Raw genomic sequence first — 21114 nt, 5'->3', positions numbered from 1 at the left:
CTTTTGTTTTGGGGAAGACTTTTGATTACCACTTCAATTTCCTTGATATGAATGGATCTATTCAGGTATTCCAAGTCTTCCTGGTTCAATCTCGAGAGATTATAGGAATCCAGGAATTTATCCGTTTCTTCTAGGTTCCCTTGTTTCATGGCATACAGACTCTCAAAGTAGTCTCTGATGATCTTTTGAACCTACAGAATTGGTTTCTGTTGTGATGTCTCCTTTTTCAATTCTGATTTGGTTTATTAGGGTTCTCTCTTTGTTTCTTTTTAGTCTTGCTAGTGGTTTATCAATCTTATTTATTTTCTCAAAGAATCAGCTCGTGGTTTCATTGACCTTTCAGATTTTTTTTTTTTTTGGTTTCCATATCATTAATTTCTGCTCTAAATTTTATTATTTCTTTGCTTTGGCCAATTTTGGGTTACTTTTGTTGGTCTTTTCCTATGACCTTGAGCTGTGTGGTTAGGTTATCTATGTAGGCCCTTTCTTCTTTCCTTAGGAATGCTTGCAATCCTATAAATTTTCCTCTTAGCATGGCTTTAGCTGCGTCCCATAGATTCTGTAGCTCATGTCTTCATTCTCGTTTGTTTCCAGGTATCTTTTGATTTTGTCTTTAACTTCCTTCCTGACCCACTCATTGTTCAACATTGAGTTGTTTAATTTCCAGGTGTTTAATTTGTTTTTCAATATCTTAATGTGATTCACTTCTATCTTCAACATATCGTGGTCTGAAAAGATTATTGATACTAATTCTATTTTCCTGATTCCACTGAAGTATGTTTTGTGGCCTAGCACATTGTCTATTTTGGAGAAAGTTCCGTGTACACTGGAGAAGAATGTGTATTATTTCTTTTTGGCGTGTAAATCCCTGTAAAGGTCTATTAGCCCTCTTTCTTCTATTTCTTCCTTCATAGCCAATGTTTTCTTGTTGAGTTTTGCTCTTGTTGATCTATCCAGAGGTGATAAGGCGATGTTGAAGTCTCCAACTACTATTGTGTTGCTAGCAATGTCCTCCTTAAAATCTGTTAGCAGTTGTTTTAAGTATTTAGCTGGTCCCTCATTAGGTGCGTATACATTTAAGAGTATGATTTCTTCCTGTTGTACGTATCCCTTGATAAATAGAAAATGACCTTCGCTGTCCTTTCTAATCTTTTTCAACCAAAAATTTATGTTGTTGGATACTAGTATGGCCACCCCAGTGTTTTTGAGGGAACTGTTTGCTTGCAGTATTGTTTTCCATCCTTTAACTTTGAGTCTGTGTTTGCTCTGATTGTTCAGATGAGTTTTTGTTGACAGCAGAATGTTGGTTTCAGTTTTTTGATCCATTTTGCTACTCTGTGTCTCTTGATTGGTGCATTTAGACCATTGACATTGAGAGAGATTATTGTCATGGGGTTTTGTGCCATCTTTCTGTAGGGGTTGGTTGTGTTTATAAGTGTTTTCCTTCTTATCTTACAGGAGCCCCTTTAATCCTTTTAGATTTGATTTTGAGTCTATGAAGTTCCTGAGCTGCTGTTTATTTATAAAATAGTGTACTGTTCCTTTGAATTTGAGTGAGAGTTTAGCTGGATAAAGTATTCTTGGTGAGGCATTCATTTCATTAAGTTTTTTTTTACTATATCCCACCATTGCCTTTGGGCTTGGAGGGTTTCCTCTGATAGGTCTGCTGTAAACTTAAGGGGTGCTCCTTTGTATGTGATTTCCTTCTTTGACCTTGCTGCTTTCAGTACTGTGTCTGTCTCTGTCCACAGCATCCATCATTCTGACTATGATATGCCTTGGAGTGTTTTTATTAGGGCATCTTTTAGCTGGAACCCTTCTGGCTCTTTGGATCTGGTTGTCTGCATTCTTTAACTCTGTGAACTTTTCAGCAATGATTTATTTGACTGTGGCTTTTTCCTGGGGTTCTCTCCCTGTCCTTCTCGTACTCCGATGATTCTAATGTTGTTCCTCTTGGTGTTATCTCCTAGGTCTCTGATTCTCCTTAGAGCTATTTTGAGGTCTTTTCTCATTGCTTGTTGTTCCCTATGCGATTTCTGTTGCTCATCTTCAAGCTCACTGATCCTGTCTTCAGCTGTATTCATTCTACTCCTAAGGGCACCTACTGAGTTTTTAATTTCGTCTACCGAATCCTTTATTTGTGACACTTCTTTTTGTAGCTTTTTTATTTCTGCTCTCACTTTTTCCCTGTATTTTCTTGACTATTCGTTCTACTGCTTCTTTCATTTCTTCCTTTAGTTTTCTGGATATCTCCTTCATTGATTCTTTGAGTAGTTTCTTGAACATCCTTTGCATTTCATCTCGGTATTCTTTATCGAAGAGAGCATATTTGTGGATAACCCCGGTTGAGGATTTGGTACTCTTTTCCTCGTTCTGTCCTTGTAGTGGAGATTTGCGCTGTTTCTTCATGTTGTTTTGGTTGTCTAGTGGTAAAACCCTGGAATTCATTTGTACTATTCCCTCTTATCGTGGGAAAGGATTCTGGATAAAGTTGGTCAATGGTGGTCACTCTTCTCCCTTTCTAGAGTCTGACCTTCCTCTCAGGCATTTTTCTTTGGCTTATGATGGGCATCTAGTGAAGTTTTGGAGGAGGTGCTCTTTAATATTGGGCTTGTACAGCTTCTTGCATACTGGTCTTTTGGTAGAATTGGAGTAGGCAAGTGGATTATTGTTGTATTGTAGTTGAGGTACCCAGAATTTTTTCCACATGATTAGGTGATAAAGGCTGGGATTAAAGTCCAGAGTGCTGGGAATGGGAAATATAATTGTGGCCATGTGAGCGGCCAGCAGCCTTGGAGAAGAACACTTTTAAGGAAGCCACGCCCCCTAAAGTGGTGACCATGCCCCCAGCCAGTTCAGATGCTAGTCCACAGACCTGTTGGGTCAGTGACTAGTTGGGCTGGCACTCACTGCAGAAGTGGAGGCAGTTGCCCCAGGCCAGGATCCTGGTGGCTGCTGGCTTTCAGAGTTCAAGTTTAGGTGGGGGGTAGGTGCCATCCCTGCCGCCAGGTGGGTACCTGGATGAGTGAGCAGAGGGAGGCGGACCGGCTCAGCTTTGGGCTCGCACCGTGTGCCTCAATTCCCGTCTCCCGCAGACCAAGGATGAAAAGCGGTCGTTCTTAGGGGATCTAGTTAGACGTGAGGCCCCGGGAAGGGGTCCTGCCGCTGGGCGAGTACCTGGATGAGTGAGCCCCAGGGTCCCCTTCTATCTATCCCTCAGATAGTTCTGTAGAACACTAAAGAAAAAGGTTAAAGGTTAACGTTTTAAAATTTTGAAAGTTAAGAAAGTTTAAAGGTTCTGTTGGCTTTAGTCATTTGTTACTCTCATGCTATGTTCCTGTATATATCCCACATATAAAAGATAATCTTGTATTTTTCTCTCTCCTTCTCATTGGCTTCACTCAGCATGTTACTCTCCAGTTCCATCCACATAGTGGCAAATTGCATGATTTTATTTTTTCTTGTAGCCCAGCAGTATTCCATTGTGTATATATACCACAGTTTTTTCACCCACAGCTCATCTGGCCAGGGTTTAATATCTAAGATATATGAAGCACTTGTAAAAACTAAACAAACAACAAAAATGTAAAAAGGGGAGAAGGGATGAATATTTTTTAATAACACATATAGTTAACCAATAGATATATGAGAAAATTTCCTTCCAGACCAACAAGGAAATACAAATCAAAACAAGAAGATATCACTTCATTCCAGTGAGACTGTACACATTAAAAGAACAAAAACAGGTTTGCTCTTCAAGCCCAGGTTCTTCCTTGAACATGTGTCTTGCATGCTTGTCCCTATGTCTCTTTGCTAGACTTTCCCACTCTATCTAAGTCTGTGTTCTCTCTCGAGAACTTCCTCTATTTCTTTCCCCTCACAACTTTCTGCACTTGGGGGCTTTCTGTAGCTCTCTTGTGTTTTTCCTGGTTCTTTTGGATTTTCCCTTTAGCTGCCTTTTGTGCTAACATTTCTTGGAAAAAGATGGAATTCTTTAAGAACTAAGCACATCACTTCTGAGCCTTCCAGTGCCCATAATTCCCCAAAGGGGAGGGGTGCAAAGCCACATGATTGATGCAATTATAATTTATTATGATGAGTGGAAAATGAATGGAGAGCTATTCTAGGTTGGAGTTGGATCTAGAGTACCTTGAAGCAGTAGAGGAAAGTTCTCTTGAGTACCATGCAGGAAATCTAAAATCACAAGCAGACTAAGGTCTGCCCCTGATTGACCCATGGTTTTCCATCCCTCTCCTGCATCTCAGCCTTATTTGGCCCAAGATTTTCCATCCTCCTTCTGCCTGTCAACCCTAGGGTTCCATGTTCTGTAAGTCCTTTCAGGTCTAAATTGATAATAGAATTTCAGGGTTAAAGTGCTATGGATATAAGGTTTTTAAATAAGATTAAGCTTCAGGAAAGTAGAGACTCTCAAACAGAAGGCATTATGTAAGTTCTGCTGATGATTTCTAAGCATTGAAGCCAAAACACATTTTTTTTAAGTCATGAACTTAAAGCTCTAGGGTCACATTTGAGAAAGATGTAAACATAGTATCCTGATCATTGCTAACCAAAGGAATTTCTTTCTGATAATACTATAAGCGGTTCTAATTTTAAACATCCAATTATTAAAATAGACCTAATGATTATTAATGAATAACTGAAAACATGGGCCATATTATTATTTGTTTCCCACAAATCAGTGACAAGCCATCCCATCTCCATAGATGGGGAGAATTAACTTGATTAAAATGTCCATGATACCCCAAACAATCTACAGAGTCAACACAATCTGTCTCACACTCCAGTGGCATTTTTCATGGCAATAGGACAAACAGTCCTAAAATTTGTGTTTCCCAAGATCTTGATTAATCATCTTGACAAGAAAAGCAAAGCTGGGCATGTCACACTGAGGATACTTGTGTTTACCTAGATGGTCCGGCTCTTTGGGGGTTATTGGGCTGTATAAAAGTAAGGACATAGATACCCAGGAAGATTACAATGAGAGTCTAAGAAATTTGAGAGAATTCTTTTCATGGTGATGTAAAAAGAATCTTTATTTTCTACACCTTAGAAAAAGCAAGTCAATACCTATCTAGTATAAACATTTTGGGTCAGACGCCAATAGAAGAAAATTTGCAGGCAAAATACATCATCATTTTGACATACTTCTCTTCCCCTAGTCAGCTTGGTTAGATTTAGGATGGGAGAAATTGACCACTTCTTTACCATGAGTGGAATCTTGAGTTTCTAAGCCCACCTATGGAGGGTCTTAGGAGAATCAGAAGTATCTGTTTTATTAAGGACCAGTGAGGAGTGAGTGAGAGAGAGAGAGAGAGAGAGAGCTCACTTAGTGTTGAGCTCATTTTCAAAGGTTCTCTGAGACCAGAGGTTTAGAAATGAAAGGATACTCTATCTGCTTTGATGTGCCAGAATAAAATTAGAGACATTTCCAAAAGTTGGATGGAAATGTCAGCTGATAATATGAAAAGGTAGAGTGCACAGGGCACATCTTGGTAAGTTTGATGGAAATGGCATCCAGGAGACGGCCAGTAATTGGAGCCTATCAATGACATAATGAAGTTTATGGCCCCTGAAGAAATGCAGGCAGGAACCGGTGAGATGTGCAAGCAGGATTCAGAATGAACCCTGCCAGGGCTATTTTGGGCCACACTTTGAGATTCATGGGTCTGATCAAGTCGCAGCTTCTGCCTGAGCCTCCACCTGGCGCTCTTTGAAAAGAATCTGAATATGCCTCTGACTGTCCAGAGGTTAGTCATGGCTCTCAAAGCGTGGACAGTGTGGCATCCCGGTCCTAGGAAAGAAAGCATGTGAAGGTGAGTTGTAAGGTTTAAAGGACATAGCCAGACCAGGTGGTGTGCAGAATGTTGATGGGCTTTCATTGGCAAATCAGATTTCTGTTCATATTAGAAACGATTTCCCAGACATCCTCCATGGATGGTGGCTGAGCCTCTCACTAGTTGGTGGGCACCTTGGAGGGTTGGCTGGTAGAGGACCCTACAATGCAGCATCTAAGGTCTGCCTTATGCTCAACCTAGTGGCACAGGGCTCAGGACCCTAGGCTTGCTGGTGTCTTTAAAATAAGAAGGGTCTGAAATGAATAAACAGCAGGAAGAAGAGGTGCTGGGGGTTAGGAAATGAGGGACAGGAGCAGAGTCTTAGCAGAGCCCACTGCAATGGGCCAACTATCTGGCTGGCACAGTGAAAGCAAAGTGTGCAGTAGGCAGGTAATGGATGTTGTCTTCCCTGATGCCTCCCACCAAGGACAGGTACCTGATGGGGGTCCTTCTGGGTGGGAAAATTTGGAAAATGGTCCTTAAGAGACCAGCCCTGTCTCTTCATTGTAGAGTCCTGCAAGGATTGTTGCTGCCTTTTGTTTGTAGCAAGGTTTGTTTTTCATAGTATTTTTTTTCAGACTGTGAGTCTTTTATAATTCTCAGGGTTTTGTGGTTGTATTAGATTATTGGACAATTATTATATCTTCATTGATCCTCATTATGCAGTTCATCTGTGGGGCTCATTAGCACCCTGCTTTGAGAACCTTGATTTTATAAACATGTTTCTGGGGAATAGCAGAGCAATGTCATTTCAAGGAGTTTTTATTTAATTATAAAGTTTACTGAGCTTTTTTCTTTGGAGCCTCACTGACAAAACAAAAATATAAAATTTATATCTGATGCAAAGATTTCTGGGATGCATTGAAACCCTAAAAATATATGATGATACTTTTCCATAGGTTACTGAAATTGTTTGCAGAGGCTCCACTTTAAGGAAAAATAGTATAAATTGAGAAAGATATGAAAGTAGATCTGGCATGGCCTCTATAGTTGTTAAATTATTAAATGTGTAGTCAAAGACCTTTAAATGTTTTTATGAAGGAAAAATTATTTTAAAGTGAAGTGCCTAATTTCTGTAAATATGCAGACTATATTCTTTTAGTTTACACAACTCAATTGTGGAGATTGTTATTATAAATAACAATTTTTTTCTTTAACACAAATATTTGGGCAGATATATTTGAATATACCCTAAATAGTGGGCTGGAGTGATAGCACAGTGGTAGGGCATTTGCTTTGCGCACAGTCAGCCCAGCCAAGCCAGGTTCGATTCCTCCAACCCTCTCGGAGAGCCTGGCAAGCTACTGAGAGTATTCAATATGCCAAACACAGTAACAAGAAGTCTCACAATGGAGACGTTACTGGGCCCGCTCGAGCAAATGAACAAAGATGAACAACGGGAGGACGCTAAGTAGTAGGTCATCAAATTTCTGTGAAAGATCTTCTTCCTGTGCAGAATGGTCCTTACAAATATATTATAATAAACTTTTTTTAAAATAAAAATAATCATAATAAGTATTAGGTTCTTTCAACTTATAATGTATTTTAATATAACACAGATAAATCTTCTTTAAATTTTTGGGCTATACCCAGTGACGCTTAGGGATTATTCCTGGTCCTGTGGTAAGGGATCATTCCTGGTGGTTTGATCCCCATATGTGGGACTGGGGAACAAATGTGGGTCAGCGGCATGCAGGGTGAGTGCCTTAACCTCTGTACTATTTCTCTATCCTCTAATCCTTCTTCTTTATCATGTCCATTCTTAAAGGAGTTATTCTCTGACTGATATCACTAATGCTCATTCATGTATCCCTTAATCTCCTGGAAAGGGAACATTTTTTAAAAATTATTAAATGAAATGAGGTCATTTAGTTGGAGAAATATGATAATGTTTTCAGTTAACTCTAGAAGATTCATGCACAGTTAGACGGAATGATCTGATTGACTTATTCCGGGACTGTCTATGGGCTCAGCTTTGCTAAAAATAAATCTTAAGTAATTGAATTTATGAAGTAGGACTTAACCATTCTGGTAAATCAGTAAAAATTCATGGGCCTGCATCTTTTTTTTAAAAAAGTGATGTTATATGTGTTTCAAAGCATAGCATTTTAAATTCACAAGCAATTAATTTAGGGGTACCAATTCCTTTTAACTGAGAATAGGGTTAGATTGAAAGAAGAATGAAGGAAAGATCAGCTGAATAGGGGCCACGACAGGCCCTAGAACCTTTATAGACAGGTTCTAGAAAGATCTAGAAAGCAGGCATCAACTCCAGGTAAATTAAATAGTTGGAACGCTGAAGGTCACACAGTATGTTTGGAAGGTCTTGCAGCATCTCATTGGCATGTGTTACAGACCTCTGCAATTCTAAGATTTATGTCCCGCCTGGGTATTCATCTGCACTCCTTTTTAAACCAAAGTCAAATGGTCAAAATTGGGAGTTGTCTTTGGCAAAACCCTGCTATTGTTCTGGCTCTCATTTCCTAGACTAATTATGTCTCCCAGGAGCACTCCCATTGTTTCCTGAGCCCAGTTCTTCCTTCTCTCAACTGAAAGAGGAAACTTGGACATTCAAATGGCTTATTCCATGAAAAATACTTAGTTCCCAGTAGCACAAGCAAAGTAAGTTCTTTCTGGGCTTGAAATTAATTTTTAATTCATCTACTTTCCTCTCTGAGATATACCTAGTTTAAGATCAAACCTTTGCTATCTTTCTTGGCCTTTGGCTGTTTCATGAAATCAGTGGTTAAATCAAACCTAGAGAATTCAAGGGTGTGTGGGAAGTAAATGGTAAGGGTAAGAAGCCAGAACAAGAATAGAAAGCTCCTAGTGGTGGGGTAAATTTAAAAGCAATGAACTATTACAGGTAAATATTAAGTCCTGCTTTGGCCTTCAGGAGACTAATGGCATGTGAATATAGGGATCTCTATATTGGCTAATAGTTCAGTAGTTACATAAAGTCCTGTGTCTTCCAGCAGATCTATTGTGATCAGAATTGCATCACAGAGAAGCTTCCTGCTGTTACATAGGTTAGAAGAGAACAATCTTCCAACAGAGACACCCTGAATCGGGTCCAGATCTAGAAACTCTCAAAAAAAATTACCAGGGACGTTAGGGGCTCATACTGTATTCTTAAACCAGACCTGGATACTTGTCTTGCCAACCCGCTGATTGATTGGAAAAGGTGAAAAAACCCTCCAGGGCCTTCTCATATCCATTCACATTGGTTCTCTCTCCAAAAGGTACCAGAATTCATTCACAGCTGTCTGCATTACCGCAGACCTTTACTTCTCCATAAAACAGTCCCTCCCAGCTGCCGAAGTTTCTTTTAAATATGTCATTCAGCTTGTGCCACCAGCCTATTGTAGTTCTTCAATTGTGTTTCTTGAAATCTAAACTCAATCCCATGACTCCATCATTCCCCCAGAGTCAGTTCCTCCTCATCCTTCTGTTTCTAGCATGGCTCATTCCATGTTTCAGAATGCTCTACCCACATAGCTTCCTTTCTTTGAACATCTGGCAAGCATCTCTACCTCAAAACCCTGGTATAGATCTTTCTTCTGTCTGGAATCTGCTTAGCCAGTTTTCCTAAGACCAGGTTCTCTCTCTCTCTCTCTCTCTCTCTCTCTCTCTCTCTCTCTCTCTCTCTCTCTCTCCTTTCTCTCTCTCTTTCTTTCGTTTATCTTTCATATGTCAACTTTAATGTTACCATCTCAACGGAACGCTCCCTCATCAACCAATTTAAGTAGCACTGTTGATGCTATCGGCTCAGCCTGTGGTAATTTTCTTTATAGGACTCATTCTGCTTAATGATCCTGTGTCCTTCTGCACATTAGGATATAATCTCATAAATATAGGAGCATACTTTATTGACTCCTTTAACTTGGCACTTAATATGTGGAAACTAGAAAAGCAAGAAGGTCTTAGGTCAGCAGATGAAAAGAGACACCTCCCTCAAAAAAATAATGTGGATTTATGAACTTCACCCTCATCAAATATTTTTTATGCAGGAGCTAGATGGTTACTTCAGAAAAGTAATAGAAATGGATTTTATGTTCCTGTCCAGTTCATATTTGTCACTATTTTGTATATATCCATCACTATATAAAGAACCAGGTAATAAAAAGAGGAAAATAATAGGTGCCTGGTCACAGGGAGCTGGTTGGTGAAGGACAGAGGTAGATGTATGAACAACTTTGGAAGCGTCTCACTGTTGTATGAGAGGCATGCCACACACAGGGTGTAAGATCCGTGGAAGTTTCGCCAAAGGGTAGTGGGAAATTTCTTGACTCTGGAAATATATGGCGGAATTCTTAAGATGGAGGAACTTTCTGAGAGAACTTGGGGTCATTCTGAGATGGATAAGGAGCTTGCCAGAGCAGAGGTGTGGTGTAGTGAGAGTGATGGTGGCTAAATCTGGTCTTGACTTTGGCTCTTGGGAAGCTGCTGGGTTTTCTCTGAGAGAACACAGGATGCAACGATCATATTTACCTTCTGCAGAGATAACCTCAATGGCAGGAGGCGGGGTTTTGAGGGGTGAAATTGGAGGCAGTTTAGAGTTAATTCAGCAGAGTGGAGGTGATAGTGGCATCAGTTGAGCATCAGGAGGCCACGCAAGGGGTTGTATAGAGCTAGGAGTGGTAATAAAACCAGAGTTTCCATTGGCTTCCAATTCTGAGATTCCAAAGATGTTTGGGGTGAGTCAGAGAAAACAACGTAAAGGCATCTTGAAGTCCTCTTTTGTCTTCAAGGTACACGTCTACTTTTTCCGCAAGTCCTGTCAGTTCTGCCTCAGTCATTACCCTAAACCCAATCTCCACTTGTACCAGGCTGCCCATAGATACTGCCATCTTTGATCTAAACAATGGCCCAGCTCCTTGTTGGGGCACAGCCCTCATCACCTGTTCTCTAAAGAGCAGCAGGGAAGAGCTTTCTGAACAGTCCTCCTGCCTGTGCTGTTCTGCTAACAATTTCCCTTCACACTTGGAACTCAATCCCAAAGCCTTTCCTTTGTCTATAGTGTCATTGCTTCCCACTAGCCTAATCTTGAAATTACTCCACAGTTCCGCCTCATTGGCTGAATCCCATATCCTTTGTCTAGAATGTTATTTGAGGTCTCTTCGTGGTTCCCCTCTTGTTGTTAATCAGGTCTTCCCTTGGCACGTGGTATGCAGGAGCATCTCTCATTATTTTTGCACATGTAAATGTTGATGTGCAGTAATCAGACCTTTTTTCTCATTATGGCACATGATCTGTAAAGCTACATCCTTGAATATCATGCCTTCTCCTGTGCCCGCCCCAGTATTCAGCACAGTGCTGGGTCCCCTAATAGATGACAAACACACATTTTAGGATGAAGGGATGTGTGTTGATGCCTTTACAGAGCTAAAGTTTAGGGGAATCCCTTCCCTGTTTTGTCTGGTTTGCTTTTTCTCTTCCAGCCTGAAATCTCACCATGGCTGAGTGCTCTGCGAGAGGCAGGTGGCTTTTGTTTGCAAATGAAAACCTGGCAGCCCTCCTCTCCTTTCTGTGTTTGCAGTGTTTGCACGCAGTGAGGCAAACCACAGACCGCTTTTCCAGGTGAGTGTAGAGAGCAGAAGGCAGAGGAACTAATAATAACCCTCTCGGGGTGCGCTGTGAATGCTTGAAGTGCCCCATTGAGGAATCCCCTCTGCGGAAATCTCAAGGAAAATGACTCCAACATTGGGAAACAAACTAGATGCAAAGGTTCTCTGAGCAGTAGCAAAGATGCCAGAAATCCTTTTGAATACTTGGACGCTGGTGCTGTAATTATTATTAATGAAATCACACCCCAGTATGAGCCACTTGTGGTAGTACTGGCATCAATATGCTGATGGATAAAATGAAGAATTTCAACCAATGGGCTGGTAAATGTGCCCATACCTGAGCTCCTTTGTGATGAGAGTAAGGACTTGGCTGGCTCATCTTACAAACACAGCATGCAGCTGACCCCACCACCCTGCTTAGCTCTCTGGTGCAGTTCCCACTCAATCCCAGCCCTCCCTATTGTGCTCCAGTCCTCCAGGTAGGGTCTGGGCCAACCGCTGACTTTATCACCTGAACACTGTGTGCCAGCCTCAGAGTGAACCCTTGTGCTAGTCACAGCCATTGAAGGTAGAGAAACAGAACATTTTGTGCTGATAGTTACAGCCGTGTCTTGTGTTTGCACCTGATGCTGCGGAAGCGCTTGTTCTTGACATTGAATTTCTCTGGAAACACTTTCCTCTGTGGTTCGAACTCATCAAGAGGTCTCAGGGGAGTAGGCAGGCAGCTTCACCTGTGTTGTGGGGTAGCAGGATGGGAGGGTGTTTTGTTCACAAAGTGTTAGCTCCAGGCAGAGGAGATAGCTCAAAGGGCTGAAGGCAGGTGCAAGATCAGTGTAGGTGCACTGCTGGGACTGACCCAAGAAGCACTGGTGTGGTCCAGAAGCCCAAATAAAAGAGCATACCCCGCCAACTTGCGTGGCTTCAGGGCGTGTACCCAGCCACCTCCCATCATGCAATGACCAGTGGTCTGTGTCCTGTCAACAGACCCATCAGGTCTCACCAGGCAGGGCAATTGTCATTCAAGTGGGGATGTGGGGGACAGTTCGGCATATGTTGCTGATGGCTTTGGCTGATCGCGGAGAAACTGCACATCTGGAAACCCAGTCACTGAGAAATTGCACATCCGTAAAACCTTGTCTGAGAAAGCGAGGGGAGGCAAGTTCCACACAAGCAGGGACAGTTCGTCTAGATCCTCTCTGTGATGAGACTTTTAGGCGACAAGGTCACAGCAAGACCTTTGACCTTTGACCCCCTCCTCCCCCAGCCAGTAAGGGATCCGCGTCTCTCTGTGGGACTATCTCTCCTGTCAGTGCCTGGCAGGATAGTCCAGTTCGACTTTGCTGCTGTGCTGAGCCAGTTTTCCCAAAAATCCCTTCTCCACGCAGCATTTCAGAAAATGTGCTTGCTCAGGAAAGCAGCTTCCCTCAATAAATGGCTCAACTCGATTTCTCGTCAGGTGGGTCTGAGGAAGTGCGCGTTTCCAAGAAGGGCCTCCGGCCTCTGCAAAGGAAGAATTGTGTCTCAAGCCAGTTACTTAGCAAATTAATGTTTGGGGTTATTAAAGCAAGTGGCAGTTAAAAGACACAAGTGCCCCCATGACTTCCGGAGTTTATGTAAGCCTGACCAGCAGCTTTCAAGAGAGCCCATTTAATTTAGCGGAGTGGATCTGAGCAGAGCTTCTAAGCCAGGCTCCTGGGTGTAAGCCCTGGTTCCTGTCCTAGCTGAGAGGGCTTGTGGATACACTTGTCTGAGCCTTGGGGCCCTCACCTGTAACACTGCAAAAATAGCAGGAGGGACGATTTCAGAGGGTAGACATGAAACTTAGTTATATATTGTTAGGATGCGGATCATGATCTCCCTTTAACGACAAAGAGACTCCAGAGACTGCAAACAGCAAGCAAGGTTTATTGTGAGACTGGCTAGCCAGGGTCGAGCCGCCTACACAAACATGCAGGTCAGATAGGTGAGGCAAGACCCTGAACTTCTTCAAAGGGGATCTTATATAGGCCTTCACTGGTCGTTACAGCAAAGCCCGCACATTTCATAGCCAATAGATTCGTAACAACATATACTTTCTTAACCAATCCATTTAAAAGTACATCACTCCTTAGCCTATAGATTCAAAGATCAGCATTTACGTACATAGGCATTGTGGCTAGTGAGCATCTGGTGACTTGGACATTTGGTTATCACCTGGCTCTCTTTGATTCTCAGCTCATGGCTCCTGCATTCTGGTGGACCTGGATAAGGGAAAAGTTCCTAACAGAGGTAACAGATAAGGAAGGCCAACAAATGGTTTCCGAATTTGCATCCCAGCAAGGAAGAGTCAACAAATGGTTTCAGAATTCACATCCCAATAAGGAAGGGCTTCACAGCTCAGGCTTTACTAGGGAGGGGGCAGGAAAGGAAGAGTTACTAATTAGTAGAGTTTTAACTCTGAAATCTCCCCCCAGGGTCCCAAGGGACCTTACAGTATGACCCGAAGTGGGCTTGAGAAGAAGACTGAAACTTGTGTTCTTCAAAACTATCTATTCCAAATATTTTTTCAAGGTCATCTTTAAACACTTCCATAGCCAGGAAACTTGGGTAATGGAAAGAATGGCTGCTCCTACTTATAGCTTATCTGCCGCCCAGTTCTCTGACTCTGGACAATATCAGCTCAGCTGACCTTTCTGGCCTTCTCTTGCTTTCCAAAAAGAAAACATCAGAGTATAAATTGAGACCATCATAGGAATATAAATTGGTGCAACCATTTTGGACATAGCTATGGAGCTTCCTCAAAAGGCTTAGATTGTTGGGGGAATGTAGGTGGGGGGAAGGATATTGGTGGTGGGAAATGTACACTGATGGAGGAATGGGTGTTCAAACATTGTATGACCGGAACTCAATCATGAAAACTTTGTAACTGTATCTCACGATGATTCAACATTTTTTTTAAAAAAAAGAAGCTTAGATTGAGTTCAACATATGATGTAAGAACCTCACTTTTGGTATCTAGCTGAAGAATACCAAAACGTTGCCACAAGAAGTTACAGTAATGACAGTTTTTAATGTAACAAAATATAAACCAACCAAAAATGGTCATTGTCAGATGATTTGATAAAGAATATTTGGGGGCTACAAAGACAGTAAATAGGTGAGGTGTTGCCTCTGTCTCACAGTGCTGTGTCTTCTAGAACGGAGATTTTTGTTTTGTTTTTATTTGGCTTTGGGTTTGGTGGGAGACAGATGTTGTCATTGATCACATAGAAGAAAAAAAACCCTCTGATTCCCCTGCCTAATTCTCAAGGGACCAGAGCCACAGAGTACTCCTCACTGACTTTTGGATTTTGAGACAGAGACTCTGATCTGGGTGGTTCTATTATTTTCTTAAAACCCAATCTAGTGTGATGAAACAGAGAACCAATTTTCATCTCAGTTCATTCTCTTTATCTTCTGAGCTCAAAATAATAAGATTTTTCCCAAAGCACATACTATTTCTTCAATGGTGGTTGAAGAGCTTTCCTCCTTGAGAAGGAACAAAGCGTGTCATATCCGACTAATACTTTTATTAAACTCCAAGTTATGGAAATGGTGACCTAGTCAAGCGTGTGGCTCAAGATGCAGTTTTGAGTCAGCCTACCATTCGATCAGATTTTCATGATGAAGGAAACCAGTGTTTTGTGCTGCCTCTTGAGAAGATTGTACAGCTGTCAAGGAGTAGCTTAGGTCCTATTTCAGTGCCTCTCCCCAGCAGGGAAGAAATGCTGCTTCCTCTGTTCTTACACTCCTGTTTCCCTCTGGGTGCAGCCAATTCACCTTCTTGTCTCCCTAATTTGCACACAGTGTGTGCTAACATCCCCCAGGGCTCATGCTTCTTGGCAAACCACAGAAGCCAGACAGGAGGAAAACACAAAGTGTGATGAGTTGAGAACAGTGTCCAAGGCAATGCACCAGCTCATTCGTCATCACACCTTCACTTGACTCTCACCTTCTGTGTCCTGCTTTCTGTCCCTGGTTTTCCTTATTAATCTGCATTTATATATCTATTACCCTTCTGCAGAGAATTTCTAGAATTGGATTCCAGCTTCTCATTCCCAAGGTTATCCCGTGTTTTCTCTAAAAGACAAGAAAATAGCCACCAAAGCTCCAAAACTTCCAACCCCTCTCTTGTCCCACCTCCCTGCCACTTACGTTCTAGTTTGCATTCTGGGTACCTCTGAAGCCTACTTTTTACCAGAACCATCCCATTTGCCTTTTCTTTTCCACAGGAGGGCTCATGGCTTGTATAGTTAAATGAAAATGGTCTGGAAAGTCAAGAACTGCTCTTTAAAATCCAAGGTTTGTTTCTGATTCCAGGTTTCAAGGGTCCTCTGATTAACCAGATGGAACCATTTGATGAGGCCCTTGTGAAGTGGTTCTTGATGAGACTGTCAAGTTAGGAGAGCTGATTGGTTTTAGTCTTTGCCATCTTAGTGCCCCAGGAGAGGCATTCCAGCTCCAGAAAGTGAGAGCAGATAGAAGGGCTGTTCCCATGGTTGAAACAATAAACTGCACTGTAGGAAGCAGGAGAGGACACTTTAGACCTCCCAGTCATCTGCAGGTCATTCTCCAGGATCTCCAGAGATTGGAGGCACTTAAACTCTTGCAATTAATAAGATTCCTGAAGGCACATGGAATCTTCTGACTTGAAAACAAGATTTATTATCAGGTCATAAACTTTTGTATAGTCTTGGAATGTATAAAGCCTTGGAAAACCATAAGCTCCTTCTCCTAGCAATTTTTGTATGAAATACAAGCACACTGGGAACCCCTCCCCTGTAAATCTCCTCTTATCATTGGTGTTTCTCCAAGCAATATTAGATGGCATACTAGCTAAGCATGCAAGCTAGCTCTCAGATGCCCGGCCTCCCACACATTGCTTCTGATTATCTTGAGTTGTCTCTCATTGTCTGACCTAGGAGCTGAAGCCTGGAGTAATAGCACAGCAGGACATTTGCCTTGCAAATGCTGGGTTCAGTCCCTGACATCCCATGTGGTCCCCGAAGGGGGAATAATTCCTAAGTGCAAAGCCAGAAGCAACCCCTAAGTAGCCAGGTGTAGCCCCAACACTCTCCCCTCAGAGAGAGAGAGAGAAAGAGAGAGAGAGAGAGAGAGAGAGAGAGAGAGAGAGAGAGAAAGAGAGAGAGAGAGAGAGAGAGAGAAAGTCTGACACTTGACACGAGCACAAAAGCTATACTAACAGCATTTGGCATCGTCTAGATTCTTTTGTTTGTCTGTTTATTTGGCTTTTGGGGTCACAACACCCGGCAATGCACAGGGGTTACTTCCTGGCTTTGCACTCAGGAATTACTCATGGCGGTGCTCAGGGGACCATATCGAACCCAGGTCGGCTGCGTGCAAGGCAAACGCCCTACCCACTGTTCTGGATCTAGGTTTTTAATTCATTTTCCACTTCCCATTTCAAACCCTCTCTTCATTATCAGTTTAACACTTGGATGGTCTCTAAAGTTTGGGGCTCAACTTTCGTTGCTTTCAAGCTAATATTTTTTTTTTCTGCCACTGGTTTGTCACCTGTTTTAGGGTGTTGTTTTTGTTCTTGTACAGATGAGTCACAGACAGACAAACCCTGGGTTTTACTGAATGTATAGATTTTGCCCTCAGATGATGTGCATACAAACCAATCCACACTTGCAGATTATTTTAGGACTCCAAGGAGTCTCTTCTTGAACCCCAGGTATAGTCATAAACACAAAGACAAGAACCTAGTGACAGTAAGGAAATCTCAACCTCTCCAGAACAATGAAAAACCTGCTCATAGGATGCTGTTATAAAAAAAAGATGGGCTTCAGGCAGGAAAATTAGATTGATTGTTTCAGCATGTTTTGGTAATAGTGAAAGGAATCATGCTCACTATTTAATCCATTTGGAGTCAGAATTCAAAAGACTGTCCATATATCCATTGAATCAAAGAAAGAAAAAATAAAATTGAGAGTTACTCTTAGCCCATTCTAAAATAGCATATTCTCAGCATACTTTACTGGGTATTTTTGGTTCACTTTTTCCCTTGGGTACCTTTAGGCTGTTTGTAAGAACTTCCTACTCTGCAAGGAATTAGATGAGGATGCCTTGATCTAAACCAAGACTTGCTGCTGGTTTTATAAGCATCACATGCAGACAAATTCGATCCCACAGACTCTTTTATTTCTCTTGAGACAAAGAATTTTATAGTCATGGGTGGTCATGTGAAAACTCACAATAAATATTTGTGTAAACTTTTATTCAACATGGTGGTTTTATTGCTAAGAACATCAAGCAAGTCTGCTTATACTGCACAGTTTCATCTAGCTGTATAAAATGCTGGAAAAAGCCCTGACATTTACATCGAATTTTGGTTTATAGAGCTGACATATCTGGTTTCTTATGAGGATTCTCCCTGAGACTATTAATGCAATAGCAGTTAATGTATGTGCGACCAAGCACAGTGGGAACCATGATAAATTTTATTCACAAATGTTGCATTGTAACATGTCGTCTCTTATTCTCGCTCTCTGAGTTATGTTTTATGGGCCTAGTAAGCCCAGACTCAGAACACTTTGTGACAGTTTTACTGTTAAATACATTACATAGAAAATGTAAGAATGGAGAAACACAAAAAAGAAAATAAAAAGTGCCAGTAATCCTCTTCCTGGAGAGTTTATGTAATGAAAGTGATTTCTCTCCATGGGGAAGTTGAACCTCTGTTAAGATCACAGGAATTTTTTCATCATTAGCTGCATGTCATGCTGGTTGATGCTTGCTTCTTTTCATTTAAACGTGATAATCCTTTTTAATCCCCCCTTTTATTCTTTTTCCGGTTTGGGGGCTCATGGTCCATCTGCCTAAATTACCCATCTGACACATGTTGTCTGCCTGCCTCTTCAACTACAACTTCTAACACACAAGTTTGCTGGTCAATCAGTCATTTACTATTTTTCTGGCATCAGCATTCTGCTTATCAGAAGATAAGGATCATTCCGCTTATGATAAATTATAACCCTTTGCCTGAGATGTCAAAAGGAGATTTCATATAAACCCTCAAAATTCCCATGTGAAAATTATCTTGTTGAGTAAGTGCAACTTTATTAAAAAGTGAACAACAGATATTTGAGGAGAATAGAGTATAACTATGCCATGACAAAAATAGAGTGAAATTTCTGTTAGCCTGAAATTTATGCAGTCCAGAATGCTACAAAGAATAGAAAATGTTCAGTTATGTTGTTAAACATTGACTAGAGAAAGGGATTTTAAATATATGTAAAAAAAACTTGAGTGTAGACATAATGGTAAGTGCAATGAATTACTCTTTTTATGTATTGATATATTTATAGTTATTTGTTTCTTACAATAATTCAGTGAGGTAGGCGATGTTATTTTATCCCCACTTACATACAATTACCCAAGGAGATGGATACTATTATTATACCAGTAGGGTATTTAAGTTTGTTTCTAGGTATCTGTATCTTAATCTTTTGTACGCTTTTGTAAATAAAATTATTCTCTAAATTTTCTCTTGTGATTATTCGTTGCTAGTTTGAAGACCCCAGCTAATATTATGTGTTGATCTTATACTCTAAAGTTTGATAAATTTGGTTTAATATTCATAAGAAATATTGGCCTATAATTTCATTTTCTTGAGGCATCATTGCCTGGCATTGGTATCAGGGTCCACTGGCCTCATGGAATGAATAAAACTATGTTTCCTTGTGTTGTACTATTTTGGAGAAATCTAGAAGTTAATCACTAAATAAATCTCTTTGCCTATTATAGGTGTTTTCAGAATTTATGAAAGAAGATTTGACAATTTGTGATTTACAGGAATTTTTTCTCTGCTTTTATTGTTTTTTGACCCCTTGTAGTATGTGTGTGTGTGTGTGTGTGTGTGTGTGTGTGTGTGTCTGTGTGTGTGTGTGTGTGTGTGTGTATGTGTAGTCATCAACAATGTCCCTTTTTTCACTTCTTATTTCAGTTTGGTGCGTCTTTTCTTAAACATAGCTCTGAAGCATGATCAATTTTGTGGATCTTTACTTAAAGTATCACCTTTAGTTTCACTGATTCTCTCATTTTGCCAATTTTTACTTTATCTTTTATTCTTACCTTTCTCATTGTCTTCCTCCTGCTGGCTTTGACTTTAGTTCTTATCTCATAAGGACATTAAGTTAGATATTGATTGGTGGGGTGGGGGGGGAGGCGGTTATTTTCAATGTAAGAACTTAGTGTAAGGTTTCCTTGGAACCAAATGGCAACCAGATGGACTGATGAGGCAGTGACATTCCTGGAGTCAAAGGTCACCCTACCCCCTCTGGCACCAATGACAGGGTTTATGGCCCATACCAAGCCTGGTAGCCCCCAGGCTATATTCCATGCTTACCAAGCCTAACTACTCCTACTGGTCTTTGTTACCTTTTTTGCCCCGAAAACTTAAAATTCAGATTATTCTCCCAGGGCTCAGCTCTACTTCAATCTCACCAGAGGTCTGCAGCCAGGTTGGCCCAGGAACATACCGCAAGAAACTTCTGTTCCTTCATTTTCTCGTCTCTGTCCTGCTGTCTGTGCCCTGTGGTGTTAGCAACCTATCATGTATAAGCATCCTTATCCTTACAACCCATCACTTCTTAAAGAACTGCTTTTGCTGCATCTCATAAGTTTTTAATGTGCTTTTTTCTTCATTTGTCTCTAAGTATTTTCTAAGTTCATTTATGATTTCTTCATCTATTGGCCAAGAGTGTTGTTTATTTGGCACCATTTTAACTTTTCAGTTTTCCTCGTGCTAATAATTTTTAGTTTTCTTCCACTGCTTTTTGGGAAAGATACTTTATATAACTGCACTCCTCTTGAGATTTAAGTTTTCAGCTTAGCATATCATATGACCTCTCTATGAGAATGTCCCATGTATACTTGAGAAGAATATCCATTTTTCTATGTTTTTATGCACACAAAATAAGGTTCAGAGGCTATAAAAATTGTTAGAATATAACTGCTAAATATTTTCAAATGCATGATATATCAACATCGGTGCCTTAAAATTAAAATCTGACAAACTACCAGAATCTTAAAATAGAAATGAATAAAAAAAAGTGTACAAGATATGAGCATAATATAACATGACAGAAAACTGCCTATAAGTTCAGTCAATGGTAAAGTTATAGCTGTACCAATAATGCTTTGGTGTTAGTAATTAAAGGGTGAAAGTAATTTCAAATGTTATTGAAAAGGAAAAATATGGCTCTTCTCACCCTCCCCCAACCCCACTCAAGGTTATAGACACTGTGAATTTTTTCAAATTTTTATTAGTGAGACATCATGAGGTACAGTTGTAGACTTACAAATTTTTGTGCTTGGGTTTTTATTCCCAGACCTTCTTAAAGGATTCATATTAAGAACTAACAATTAATGATTTTGTCCTTCATTTCAGAAAATGCTATGCTAAGTCATCAGCAAATGTTTGAAGAGAATGGGCATGGTTAAGGAGAATGGGCGACTTGATAGAGTTCCCTCCCAACCCCACTAAGTCATCTTCAGTTAAGAGAGGAAACTTTCATTTTTCTTTTCTGTCACATCTTGGGCCCAAGTGGGAAAAAGAAGCTGGACCTCCATGGGGCTAGAGTGATAGTACAATAGGTAGGGCATCTGCCATGCACGTGACCAATCTAGGTTCCATCCTTGGCACAATG

The 21114-nt window shown here is 40.9% G+C and overlaps 1 protein-coding gene across 2 annotated transcripts in view; it reads left to right on the top strand.

Moving 5' to 3' along the window:
* The window catches only part of KCNN2 (potassium calcium-activated channel subfamily N member 2), a 373511-nt gene that overhangs the window by 149997 nt on the left and 202400 nt on the right, over positions 1-21114 (top strand). Inside the window, exon 1 of one of the 2 annotated variants that reach the window (XM_056116710.1) lies at positions 5170-5188. The exons of the other annotated variant lie outside the window; for it this stretch is intronic. The gene's annotated coding sequence lies outside the window, so the exon portion shown is untranslated. Of the gene's footprint in view, positions 1-5169; positions 5189-21114 lie in introns of those variants that run through there. 2 annotated transcript variants of the gene reach the window in all.

Source organism: Sorex fumeus, unplaced genomic scaffold (genome assembly GCF_029834395.1).
Source record: "Sorex fumeus unplaced genomic scaffold, SorFum_2.1 ptg000033l, whole genome shotgun sequence".
NCBI lineage: Eukaryota > Metazoa > Chordata > Mammalia > Eulipotyphla > Soricidae > Sorex > Sorex fumeus.
Note: the sequence above shows the minus strand (reverse complement) of the source record. Positions and strands in the feature narration are given on the sequence as shown.